General features: G+C 38.1%; 1 protein-coding gene across 5 annotated transcripts in view; it reads left to right on the plus strand.

Annotated features, from left to right (window-relative positions):
• Window positions 1–14,456, plus strand: part of LOC105384949 (stress-activated protein kinase JNK) — an 86,954-nt gene that overhangs the window by 55,006 nt on the left and 17,492 nt on the right. For 4 of the 5 annotated variants that reach the window (XM_048625953.1, XM_048625962.1, XM_048625968.1 and 1 more), the window contains one exon: window positions 6,950–7,002. The exons of the other annotated variant lie outside the window; for it this stretch is intronic. The gene's annotated coding sequence lies outside the window, so the exon portion shown is untranslated. The remainder of the gene's footprint in view (window positions 1–6,949; window positions 7,003–14,456) is intronic. 5 annotated transcript variants of the gene reach the window in all.

Raw genomic sequence — 14,456 nt, forward strand, 5'->3', positions numbered from 1 at the left:
ACAGCATTGTTAGTCTTTGTTCTTTCTTAGCCGATTTTTTAGACAGTGTTTGATCATCGTTTCATGGCGATAAAATAAGTATTTAAACGAAATTAGTTGAATTTTCTCGTTACAAATATAATAAAAGATGTTTTAGTGAATTCGATTTTATTTAATATCCATTCAGTTATCTGACACGAACACGAACGATCTGAACGAATCATGTGTATTCGTTACATTTATTGTATACAAATTCTATCTTTTATTTTATCAATCTTTTGATTGTCAAATAAAATAATATAATACTATAGGTGTAAAATGTAGGGACATCTCACACAGGGATATCCGACCCCAAGCGAGGCAGAACCTGTAATATGGGTCCGGACAGCTGATACAAAGATAGACATGCCTATTAACACCCAAGACCCTAGTACAAATATCCTGCCCCGGCCGGGAATGGAACCAGTCAGGGTCACTAACCACTTCACCATTCGGTCGTCAAATCTAAAATATAGCTGCACCGTTAATTACTCGAAATCATGAATTCCGGTATGGGAGGCTTCATTTTAAGATTGATAAACAGAAGATTTTATTCAGAATAACATATCATAATGGTTAATTAATAAAATCCCCCCTATACTATTAGACGCTCACACACAACTAACTAGGTAGATCAATATTTACCGGTATAGTTATAAAAAGCTAATGCCGCTCAGCGCTCGGATCGCCGATAGCAGCGACGCTCAGCACAACCATATTAATGATGGCCCGGCACGCCATCGCTGCTTACTCGCAATACTGTCGCGGTCAACACTCACTCGTGTTACTAAATACAACTATTTATTTCTATCTAAATAATGTATGATACATACAGTCATACACTCACGTCTTGTACTGCTGTGGGGTTACCACAGCTTGTCAAATTTGACGTAACTTGTATTGATCCGACATGATCGAAGCGACAGATGTTTGTCAGGCGAGTGATGCTGCTTTGTCTTTGGATTGTTAATTGCTAATGTGTCGGAGGTGGTACGGTACGGCTGCCTTACTAGCGAGCAGGCAGAGATGCATTACTGGAGTAACTTTTCATGTATTTTAATACACTCACGGGCAATGAAAAGGTTCCACTGAGAAAAGCACCAAATTACTTCTAAACGGAAAAGGCTAGCTTAATGCCGTCTTCTTCAACATTGAAGTACATTTAACAGAGCATCAGGATATTACCAACTAAAATCGGTAATATTTTGTTACAATTTTTATTGAAATATTTGAAAAAATAGGGGTCCATTGTTGTCTGAATTTTTTGAGTGGAACTTTTTCATTGCCCGGCAGTGTATAATACGAAAATGTCCAGAACATTATTATATTTTATTGAAGACAAGGCCTCCTCCATGTTTTGCCAAGTTCCAGTGTTCTGTGCTACACTTGTCCAGTTTAGTCTTGTTTTATAAAAACAACCACATTGTGTACTCTACCCGTATGGAGCGGACACAAGTCACCCTCACAAGGCGGTACGTTCTCGTAAACACGAGCTACGGCTAACACGCTTATGCTCGCGAGTGTACTAAAGTAGCATTTTTACCGCCTGACCCACTGGCTCCGTTTGTTTTATATGTTCCTAGTATAGGTGCCTACAAAATTATTTACCCACAGCCCTGATTTCCCAGAAGTTTCTAGAAAAGCGGCTATTGTGAAGTGATTGCTTTATGTAAGCTGGTTCTTGAGAAGTTAATTGCCGTAATGGATGGCTAAAAGCCAATATTGAGCTTAATTACGTAATCAAACTACAGACTTCAGTCCTATGCAAAGCTGTAGATATTTTAATTAAAAGTACCTACCGTACATAGGTAGACAGTTTTAAAGCTGCCGCTGCCGGGCGTATCGGAAATCTGTCAGCAGTGTCCTGATTGGTAGATTGACGTGTGCCGCGTCACTCGCGATTGGCTGCACACGTCCGCGTTGAATGTTCGTAGCAGCTCGTAGCATTTCCGTAGCAATTCACTTGCTACGAGCTACGGCGTAGCAGCGTAGCACAGTTTGTTATGTACATTGTACATGTACAATTGTACATATTGTACGGATCCATTACGTTGTTTGCTTGGTAATCTCATTACTGTACTACATCGTGTTACCTTGCAGAGTCAGCCATTAGAACATACAAATAAACATGTTGGTTTCTTATGTAACCACAACATTCAATGTTGAACTTTGATAAAATACATCCATGTTTCATGTTACCGTAACATAAAACAACATTGCTAACTGCCTGCCACTTCACCTCATCTTCACCTAGCTACACAGACGTAGATACATAGGAAGTTGGGGAAATGACGTAGTTACATAAGCGGTTGGCTGCTGCATCGGCGGCGGATGTGCGATGTGATGAGCGACTCGGGTCACATCCTGGCTCGTGGATCTACATGGTGGCGGGTGCATTCTGCCAGAGATGTGCAGAGCGAATACTGGAAACAAGGTGCAACCACTGTCCTGTCATCATTATACACTCACGGGCACAGTTCCACTTACAAAATTCACACACCAAATGACCCCAATTTTTTTTTATTATTTAATAGTAAATTTTAAGAAGATATATTTACCTTTTATTTGGTAATATTCTGATGCATCGTTAAATGTGCTTGAATATTGCAGAAGGCGTCATTAAGTTAGTTTTTTTCTATTTAGGAGTAATTTGGTGACTTTTTCAATGCCCGTGAGTGTATTAGGCCATTCAATTAAAAATAGGGCAAACTAATTAAAAAAAGAGCACTGAGAGTGCGATTATTCATGAGCCCTAGTGGGCCTAGTGAATAATCTGCTTATAATACACAGACAAAAGTTTCTTTGACAAGTAGATAGCCCCCGCTTGACCGAAGTTAGCAAAAGAAACATGCTTTGAAATTCAGCCAACTCTTCGAAATTAGCTACAAACATTTATTATTTTATGATTTCTAACGAATTATACATCAGTGTTGTTTATGCTCTTCTAATTTCATAAACACTCACACTGAGTCTTTGAAATAATGTTTAATACGAGCCTGTCGACCTTCAGGTTAACGGTAAACTTATCAAAGTAACATAACAGAGGGTCCCTCCCACGCGTCTGTCTGAGACCCGTCTGTCTGGGTACACTGTATAGTAATGTAAAATAACTAGTTACCTGTCCTTTAAAATAATACGACAAAATGAACATGTGAAGTAGCAAAATAAGAATATTAAATAGATGATACAATACGGTATGTAAAGTAGACGGTACAAGATTTATTAAAATTTCGATCGAAAGCGAGACAGTTATGTCTGCAAAGTGCTGTTAAAATTTGTAACCGTCTGAATCTGTAAAATATGCCGAGGGTTGAGTTTGTGATGGAAATGAAGGTTATTTTACGCATATTTTCACAATGGCTGCGATACTCAGGCTCTTTATTAGATGCAGTGACCAGTAAAATTTATGATGCAGTAAAATTTGGACTCTGTACTTGCACTGTTGAAACATACCTCCATTATTTAATAAAAACATATATTGTTGTAGCAGTCTTCTACTCGTATAAGAATACGTAGTTCTTTCAAAATCTCTTTCCATTATGTGATTAAATCTCGAAATGTTTAAACATTTAATAATTATAAGCAACTAGCTCTCTGGTCATGATTTTACCTAATATCAGAGTCGTAGTTTCGAAATTTAAGAATGATGTCCATTAACTATGGAACATAATACATAGATCAATACTAATATCAGCTTGAATCACAGTTCATGGCTTTATGTGGCTGAACCATATTTCCTAAGAAAGTTATTTAATATTCGTGAGTTTGTACTTAATATTTAAAACTACCCGTTATTGGTGTTGTATACCAACATAAAACATATTAGTCTGTATCGATTAAATTATTATAGTGTAGCGCGCAAGGTCGTGTTCAACGTCACGCACTGGTTTTTTTAACAATGAACCTACCATAACCTTATAATGCCTTTTTAAGTATACTTATAGGTAGCATTACGTATATTATAGTATGTATTTATAGTTAGAGATTAACTAGTATAGTGGAGTTCTCAAAAATATGACTTAATATGACTTCGCTTGTTACTAGCGCCGATGGAGATTTTATTATTATTATTATTATTTAACTCTTTATTGTACAAATATTACAGATTTTGTAAGCGCTTGTCAGCGCTGGTTCAGAAATAGTATGAAACACACAGATCGGCGCTTTAGCCAGCTTTCTTTCTGTATAGGGCTTTGTTCAAGTCAAAAAAAGATTCCAACTACACGTAAAATCTCAACCCGCCATGGTGCCCGAAGTCATAGACACTCGCACTGTTTTTTTCGTCCGCCATTCATCTCACTCAAAGGCAAAGATTACCTCAAACAGCCTACGGAGCGTAGCGTAGAGCCAGTGTGTGGCCGCGAGCCTCGGGGACTCCCCACGCAACTGAAGGAATAAATACTCCGTGGAAGGGCAAGAGATGAATGCTGGGCTAGTAATGACTTTTGAATGGCAGCATTCTGTGTTTCTATTACATGTACCAAAGCACGTATCAAATATACTGTCAAAGAGCGCACTACAATAAAAAAAATGCAAAAAGATTTAAAAAAAAAACTTAAACTTGTATTTGTAATATTTGTACAATAAAGAGTTAGGGCGCCTTCAAATTAGTCGCTAAGTGTCGCGCGACTGCAGCGCTGCTGCAGCGCTGCAGCCGCGCTGCTGTCTAAATTCCATATAAATTATTAACGCGCGACTGCAGCGCTGCTGCGGCGCTGCAGTCGCGCATCTTTTAAATTACAAAATTTATATGGATTTTGACAGCAGCGCGGCTGCAGCGCTGCAGCAGCGCTGCAGTCGCGCGACACTTAGCGACTAATTTGAAGGCGCCCTAAAATAAATAAAATAAATAAATAAACTTTTGAATGGTACAAAGGTACATATCAATTTATATAATGTATTTTTCTTACTTGGCACAGATTCTGAGCAGTCTTGGAGTGTCTTTTAAAACATAATGACAACAATCGTAATGAAACCATTTCTTTTGGCTGTAGTTTATTTGTTTAATAGTATTTTGATTAAAAAGACACAAGATTGTCCTTTTGTGTCAAATAAGAATGAAAACAGTATAGTTTTATATATTACTGCGTCAAAAATGACGCGCTATATAAAATCATAGTACGCGCTTAGACACTTGTTTTATGATGTCAGCACCAAATATTTACTCTCTAAGTATGTTTGTTAGTATTACAGTAGGTGAACTTATCATTATAAATGCCCATGTGATTAACTAAGTACTCAGTTATGATACTGTCGTGTGTGGGATCGTTTAAACTGAACACTAACCGTGACTTTGCATGTCGGAAGCACATACGTATAATATAATTCATTTTCTCTCTAATTTGGTTAACACGCTCAGTTACAGAAAAGTTCAAACTTGATTTTATTAAATAAGTAATTAAATTTATGAAATTAAAAATGAGTAAATTAGCCCTCGCTGTGAGCTAGGTTGTGTCGTTTTCGCAATTTTAAAAGATCAAAGTTATATGAATCTCAAGATTCACTGAGGTATTGGAGGGTAATCATCAACCCTACTGTAGCATTAAAAACGCAAAATATATATGACAATATTTACCTTTTCGCAAAACAAATATTGAACATCCCTTAAGCCCTACTAAAGGACGTTCTTCAAAAGATTACTCGGTTCAGTAGAAATTATCAGCGCGCATTCGCTTCATTACACCAGTTTGAACCAAATTTGACGAGACCCAATTTTGAGGGGTCGATGAACTTGTTTGTATTTCATACAATTTGACTAGGACAGTAATTAATATAGGTACATTATACGCTTTAGTTAACTTTTTGCTGAGTCTTATTTTGAAAGAAAACGGAGGCAGAACCATTACAAATATAGTATTTACAAACTGTGAGCTTTAGGCCTAATTTCACACCATTCGGTTAGGTTAAAAATACCTCGGTTTGGTTAGATGTTGGACCGTTAAGGTTAGTGAGTGTCCCACCATGCTAAATCATGGGGTTAACTCCCTTGATCGCGTGATAAACTTAATTGCTGCTGTGGGGTTCCGCTAAGACTTGGTTAAGACCGGTAACCAGGCAACGGGTTGTTGACTTTTGACACATTTGTCAAGAATTCAAGATGGAAAAATGAACAGAGCCTTTGATAAACAATATACGAACTAGATGTTGTGTGACATAAAAAATGAAGCGAAGTACTGTCTGGGTTTTATATACTGTCAAACCGAGATAAAAGTTTTAATTAAATGTCCTAACCTAACTTGGAACCGCAATATAGAAACACAAATTAATGGCCCTACCTGGAAATCAACCCAGGATCCCTGGGTGATGAAGCTGAGCTTCTACCACTAGACCACAGAGGTAGATATAAGAAGTTAAACCTAATGACTTAATGAGAACTATTGAATTAAGTGTAAAATCTTCTAACAAACTATTTTAAAACAAGACCTTACTTAAAAATTGAGTTGTTATTTGTTGAGTCCTTTCTTTTGCACTGACACTCCATCTAGTTCGTTGTATTGTTTTTCAAAGGGCATGGCGTAATGATATTATTTTCAATGACGGATGTCAAAAAACAACCTCGATAGAAATAGTAACCATGGCAACCTCAATACCAAAAAGTTTGGTTGTTTGAGGTTGTTTGACATTATAGAGACATAGACACCAATTTCAATGAATATGACAGAATATTGAATGAAGTGTGAGTGAATGATTCACATAATGCTTGATTTATGAATGGTCTGTTAGATTTTCGTCATGGGACTCATCCAATTTATTTAACCAAACAAGGGTATTAATCCTTAAACGCGTCGTCAGCAAATCCGCTATTGAGACTGTAACTAACAGAATCATGAGAAACCAGGTCTTAGTGTCACACGAGTATACCTACACAAACACCTATAAGTATGTACAGTTATTTTGTGAAATATGAATAACACTCGTCTCTTCTCAACAGATACTGGTTGGAACAAACTGTAACTCTATCAACATGATCGGAATATGTTTATGGTGAGTACAAATCAATTAAATAAACGACATTCTTACGGTTTCGAAATACGTATATTTTCCTCTATGTTCGGATATCAGTAACATTATAAATCAAAAGGACAATCTGACATGTTTTGTGTTAAAATCTATGTATGGACGTGAATGGGACCATGTATCAAATCACTGAAACGTCCCCTCATATTAATACGTTTAACAGCCGTCCCCGTGGTTCCTATATGAAACTTTCTAGAATCTTGATATGTGGATCAAGTGACTGGTGTCACGTGAACGAGGCACAAAGGTCGCAAAGTAACTGCGGACCAGGCGGCCGACCTGGGCTGTTTGAAGCTAAGTTTGTATAGCAATGTGTGCCTGCCCCCAGTCGCTAGGCAACCAGAGAGAATATACACAACCTCTGTGGTTAAACCTACCGTCCGATAGTGTGTTACTAGTTGACTTAGCGAAGGAGGCGGGAGCCTAAATTGCGTTACAAATAAATGTTGGAGCGCTGGTAGAATATATACGTATACATCATACCGGTATAATCACTCAACTGTAACCGAAAAGTGAGAAAATATAAGTATATTTCCGAATAAAAAACCGTAAATCCTCAATGACATTAAGCTGAAAGCAGTATAAATAACAATACCGGCGTAGTTTCTTGCAGTAGGTACGTTAAAAGCCTCGGCGCCTCGCGTCGAGCTGTCCAAACGGATTTGCACTCTGAGGCTTTGGACTTAGGAAGTAAATCCTTACGCTGGAGACGGGGCGCTAAAAGGGGCAGCAAGTTTTTATAATATTGTTTCGAAAACGCGTTTAGTTTAAATATCCGCATAGTGTTTTTTTATATACAGTTCCAAATTGCGTTAAAATGAGTTTATAGTTACGAAGCGATGGCGGGGAGTGTTTATAATATAACTTTTATTGTTTCTGAATTGAAATTGAATAATTTTAGTTATTAAAGCAGCATTTGTTCTATAGATTGGATATAAAATTGGTTGAATGTAACTTTATACAAGCCATACTGTATACTTCGTAACAGTAAGCATTAAATCTGCCCTGCGCTTCATATTTCATAACGTAATTTCACATTATACCGCGGCTATAAATTAGTCTCATATTTAATCACATTTTACGTCACCAAGTAATTACTTCAGTGTAGCACGCTTCATCGTATTAAAATTATTTTATATACAAGTTAAAACGTGTGCCTCGTCCTCGTTATGAGAGAAAACCTACTATTTTATCCCAGAAAAAAATATATTCGAACGTTGGTTTAACTCGTAACATTATCATAATACTCGTAATAATAACAATAATTTGTCGGTAGACCGCGTACCCACATAACTTTCGACCGCAGCTGGTATTATAATAAAATCACCAACCGTATAAAAGTTTGCTCGCAGCGATTTACGAAAAAACCCATCGTACATCGTCCGAGGCTTAAAGACCCTTGAATAATGTCCACCGTGGACCCCCGATTTGTCAAAACCCCCCCACAACCCCTCCAGGGCCGGAGTTTTATTTCCTCGACGAAAACCGCGGTAGGCAACCAAATTACCTTAATTTAAAAGAGATGAAATTTTTTACGTTGCTACTGAACTGGTTTACTCTGAGGCTATTTCATTTACGCCTTTATTAAAATAGCTCCTTGAAGAAGGTTTCGTCCTTGATATACATAGGGTGGCTTCCTCGAGTGAGTCCGGCACTCTCTGGGCAGTCAGCGACGGACTAATCCTTTGACTAAGGTGACTGAATCTATCTAGTGTTTGACAGCGACACGATAAGTAATATTTTAGCAATTCTACCCTTTTCGTGGTGTTTTATGTTAGATAAATGCATTGACATATATATTACTGCGTAAGGACAGGCCAAAGCACTCAAGAAAATGGCACCCGCGCGTTGGCCCTAAAATAGACATTTTAGGGCCAACGGTCCTCAGTCTACAGTTGTCTGTGACGGAGAGATAGTCTTTGTTTCTTGTGAAAATATGCCTATTTTTGTTGTGAAAGGCTACAAAAACTATGATACGAAGTTCAAAAAGGAATATGGAATATCGTATCATCCTTAATATATAAATAAACACATTTTAAAGCGATAATTATTTTACTACCAAAGTCTACAATGGCCGCACGATGTAACCTTGTACGGACGTCCGCATGCAACTCACTCATATTATTATGTACCTACTGTCCGGTGACGGTAAAATATGAACGCACGTACAAGGTTGCGTCGTCAGGATAAGTAGCTCGGCTCTGACATAGTTCCAACAAATTATGACAGATGGCAGTTATTTTGCTTGTATGAAGAAGGTTTGAGTAAAATGTTCTGAAGGGCGTATCCTTCCTTTTGAAATCATTGGATAAATGTTATAAATTCGCTGAAGCAAAATACTGTGATACGCATGGGTAAAATAAGTAGTTATGTAGGTACAGTAAAATAGTTAATCTTTTATCGCATTCTATACACGCACATTTTTGTAGTCCATAACTTTTTACTTATCTCACTGAAAATGTAGTTAAACTTTGCCTCTTATGCAGGCTCTAGCGTGATAAAATTTGTTACAGAAAGTAACCAAATCTTTTACCCAAAACTTTGTACACCTAACCTAACATGTACATCTTACACATAAGAAATAGCGCGTCTCTCTGACTCTTATTAACTTATAATTATGATAAAACTTGGAAAGCTAGCATGGAGTTGATGCTAAACTTGCTACCGGAAAACAAAAGAAAATCGCCAGAGTATCTTGTGCCAACACAGCTGCCACTGTATTATGATGTTTTATATCCATTGCGCGGCGACCGCACGCCGGCATAAGCGCAGTATATCATCTAGTAGCATTGTACAGCAAACAATAAGATTTGGTCGCTGAAATATTGCGGCACTTGTCTAGACAAAAGAATAAGTGCTTGTGTCCTAGATGTAGACTGTATGTTATCCATTTCTGTTCTTGTTTGTGTAGCAATGGCAATATGTCCCTATGGAAGTTAATGGATTCGTGTTATAAAATTGAAAAGTGACTATACTGTATTACAAATATGTGATTTGCAAACAGAACAAAAATAACTGTCAATGTTAATTAATTTAAACAAGTCTACCAATGGGGACTCATTATCAGAAATGCATTCGTCCGATTGTAAACATGTAAAACCACAACAATAATTGATAAAAAAATTAAATATTAATGAAGTCTGAAATTATCCCTTCCGTGTTTCAATTAATTGACTTTTACCATTAACCAGATTACGTTCGGCTGCGTTCTCAGTAGACTAACGGTTTGGCGTAGAGTGAGCTCAAAGGTAGCAAACACTTATAACGCATAATACGCATACTAAACAGATACGCTGTTAACTCAGAGGGAAACAGTTTGCCTACTTTGAAGGTAGCCTAATCTCATTCTATGACGTACGTACAAGCAACAAATTGAATAGAATCCGCCGCCGCTACGCCGTACTAACTAATGGATTTCTATTTTTAGAGAACCCTCAACGAAAGTTTAAAAATGTTTCAAATAAACTTTATAGAGATTCTTTGGAAAGAGTTTTCTCAAACATTACTTACTTTTAGTTTAAATACAGAAATGGATCAACGAAGCCGTAGACATAAATATACCGTCAAGAAACTTAGCCACCCTTAATAGCAAAGTCAAAGCTTAAAATTGTAAAGTCTGAAATTTATAAATTAAAACATTTTTAAGCACCGAAGAAAAAGCATAAACAAAAGACTACTTGCAGATCGATATCAAAAATGTTTATAGCTGACAGAAAAGCACGTAAATTATAGGCAAGCTAGTCAGAAATGGCCTTGGCTTAGTAATGATCTACGAGTAGTAATAAAAAGCGAATAAACTAGGCTTGACCTGCGGGGCTGATGGTTACATAATATCTGGAACGCACAACAACTAAACTTATTTTCAAGGCGCAATAGTTAGCCTTTATCAGTTCAACATAAGTATAAAAAACTAACTACTTCTTAATAATATCAATTTATTTACAAAAGTATTTCGTAATCAGTATTGTTTTTGCAGCATGCTATGTGCTACGGCGCTCGTAGCGTTTGCTACGGCTGGCGTAGCTCGTAGCACTGGCTACGACGCGGCGTAGCACATAGCATGCTACGAGCGGCGTAGCATATAAAACAAACTTGACGCCATACTTTTATTAAATAAAAGGTATATTCAATTCAATTCCGATTCCACGTACCACTTCGAACAATATCTGTAGCCGAGGAGCACTCCCAGTCCTTCCAGGCACAAAGTGGCCAATAAAATGGCATTAGGAGCTATTCTGGCCGCGTCGAAGGTTAAAGGTCACAGGTGGTGCGGCCGGATCGATTATTGGGGCACGTCCTGAGCTCCGAGGAATAGGCCCGGGAGGGTTTACTCTAGCTTTATAAAAAGCTCAGGAGGCTTAGGTTAGGTTAGCAGTGCTCCGTAACTTCGTTTGTCGTAATGTAGAGTGAACCCCCGCACCGGACGGAAGCATGCCTGAGGGTCCCGGGATAATGACCAGTTTCCATTTTCTATTGCCGTGATATGTGATTTTGTTATGCCATTGCATTGTATTTTCAAACGGCATTATGAGTGATTTTTTGCATTTGCTAATTGAATTACAGCTACAGCTAACTCTCGTACGATTACATGAAGATACAGAATATGTTTAATTATTTATTTTCAATATCCCTTTATACGACACGCAGGCTTTTCAATTTTATTCAATAAATAACTACACTAACGCTCAAAACTGAAAGAGAATTAAATTTATCATTTTCAAATAGCGACGCTCTCCGGCAACCAACATTTCCATTCATGTAAAACCAGACTTCGGATTGAAATGGACTTTTTTATGCCTTCATTACGCTGAAGCTTTCACAAATGGAACCGTTTAGTCCACAAACACATCCGCTCGGCACACAGACTGCCATTCCGATAATGAATGTCTATAAATACCTGAAATGATTCACTGGAAGCTCCGCCCATTTTAATTAAAAATGAGAGGTATGGGGATAATCCGCGGCATTTAATGAGCGCCTCCCTGCTTACTACAGCTACAGCGGGTATACAATTCAATTTAAATCCTAGTTCATTTGAAGCCCAGTTCGTTTGAATGCTGAGAGTCTTTAATTATGGTATTGAATTGACGTAGGTAATTCTTACTGTGTTGTATATTTGGTGCTAATTCGAAAGCTGCAAAACGTAATATAGTAAGCATCGAGAAACTACAAAGTGTTGCAAAAAGGGTATACTAAGCCGAAACCTACTGCATACCTACTTTTAATAAATCTTACAAAAGAAAACCTGTGAAAACAAAACACTAAATCAACTACAACAATGATTTATTGCGTCCCTAATCTCCTCTAACACTACGAAACTAGTTCAAACAACAAACAAATTCCTGGCAACCCTGCGTCACGGCCGGTAAGTTGGCAACACTGCTCATTTCTAATTCCGCGCCTGTCAGTCGCGTTCTGTCAGCCAGACTGAGCGGTCCTGCGGGGAACTATCTCACTGTTACTTGACGGCGGAATTAACGAGATAACTGAGTCACTGGCTTGAGCTGGATTATTGCTGGCTTGCTCACTGTGGAGCTAGTCTGGATGTAGGGCTCGAGTTTATTGAATAGTTAATGCATAATTACGCTATTCTGAGTCGCTTGTGTCCGTGGTATCTGTCTACGCGTTGTAAAGCAAACAAAGCCTTTTTTCTTACACATAACACTGACGATACATTCACGAATAAAATGCGTGTCACATCACAACACATTATGCAAGGCACATTAGTGATGTGAACAGTTATGAAGGAGGTTAAGAGAGCCGAGCGTGCTCGCTGTTGGCAGATAGCCAGCCTTCGTGCTTCAATACCTACTCGATGGTGAATGGAGGTCTTGCCAACAACCTCCATAAAAGCAATGTGGATTTTTGCGTTGCTACGCTGAAAACTTTGTCGGAGTTTGAAAGGTTTAATATTCATAAAGCTGTTTGCTTGATTAAGAAACGGCTATCTTCTTGAGCATAGCTAACTTGGACCAAACTAGTTCCTTTCGCTGACATTGCAGGAAAACCAATATTGTTTACGCAACTTAAAGTTTCAATTCTTCAGCAGTAGAATCCATTTCACGTTGGCATTCACATGCACAAAGGCAAGAAAGAAAATACGTAGTGTGAATGTTAAAGAGATACGCAGTCACACCCACCATTATCATTGTTTTTTTTCCGGCAGCAGTGCGGGTCGCCAACTCATTCATCCAAATGGCGGGAAAATGGTAAATGTTGCCAGCTGATGCCGCTTGGAACTAACTGTTGTCTATTAATTCTGCCGTTGGCTTTTGTTGCGGCTGGTATTAATCTCGAGAAAGGATAATGCGTATTGTTGGGCCGAGTTTGAGATTGGAGGGTCTTGATTGTGAGTGCCTCAATTTGGTTTTGTTATGTATGTGCGTTATAATTATTTACCTATCTTATCTTACGGTACGATACTGGTTTTGTTGAATTGTAATTAGAGCTCTGTCTGCGTATAATTGAACATGTAAATTTGATATTAGTTATACTTGAAATAGTTTAGAGCAGAGTCAGTTAGCCCTGTTTCATTATCAACTTCTTATGTAGTTGGTGTTGTGGCGCAGTATAACTTAATGTACCTGTACAAACTGTATTCTTCACTTAAATCATATTTTATCCCTCTTGAATTCTACAAAAACTTTATTAACAGTATGAAAGTACTGTTAATAATGCCGATGTGGAGTGTGCTCGGAATTGCATAACGGAACCGCATTTTTATTAGTGGCAACATTTCCCGGCGGTCGCAATTACCGCGGGCTCTTGACACAGTTGCCGCCATCTTGTGCGAGCGACGGTTGTGACGCGAAATGGAGGGCCGCGAGTGCAGAGTGCAGCCGATGCTGGGGTTCTAGAGCTTAGAAGCAACGTACCTCTACATATAATATGTATAAATGGGGCTTGTTTGTCCCACATGCAGTGACTTTAAAAAAGAGGAGATGTCATTAGATAATAGTATAATCGACATAAATTGTTTTCCTTGACTTTTCCAAGATTGGTTCACCTCGCACGAGAAATACATATAATATTGTGTGTTTCAATACTCCTGCTATTATTCTATCTGGGCGGTGAAATAATCTCTTCCGGACAATGTTATTTCACTACCTCTACTTGTACCGTAAAAATTAAACAGAAAAAAACACAGTGAGGCCTGCCTGTGTTCCGGCGCAGTGTTGGCACTACAGACGCCGTCGACCATAATTTATGAAGGGTCCACTCTATTCGGGAAAAGGCTTGAAATGTTAACCTTTTTCAAACTTTTCACAATCTATTTTTAGGTTTTTTTATCCTCCGAAGCTTGCCTCTTCTCTGAATCTATTCCAGGTTCGGGTTTTATGTAAAGGTCAATGGGAGGAACTTTGCGCAGCTGTTGGCTAAAATGGTAATTTATAATAGTGGGCTATTCCAATTTGAAACAG

This window comes from Plutella xylostella, chromosome 3 (assembly GCF_932276165.1).
Source record: "Plutella xylostella chromosome 3, ilPluXylo3.1, whole genome shotgun sequence".
In the NCBI taxonomy this organism is placed as follows: domain Eukaryota; kingdom Metazoa; phylum Arthropoda; class Insecta; order Lepidoptera; family Plutellidae; genus Plutella; species Plutella xylostella.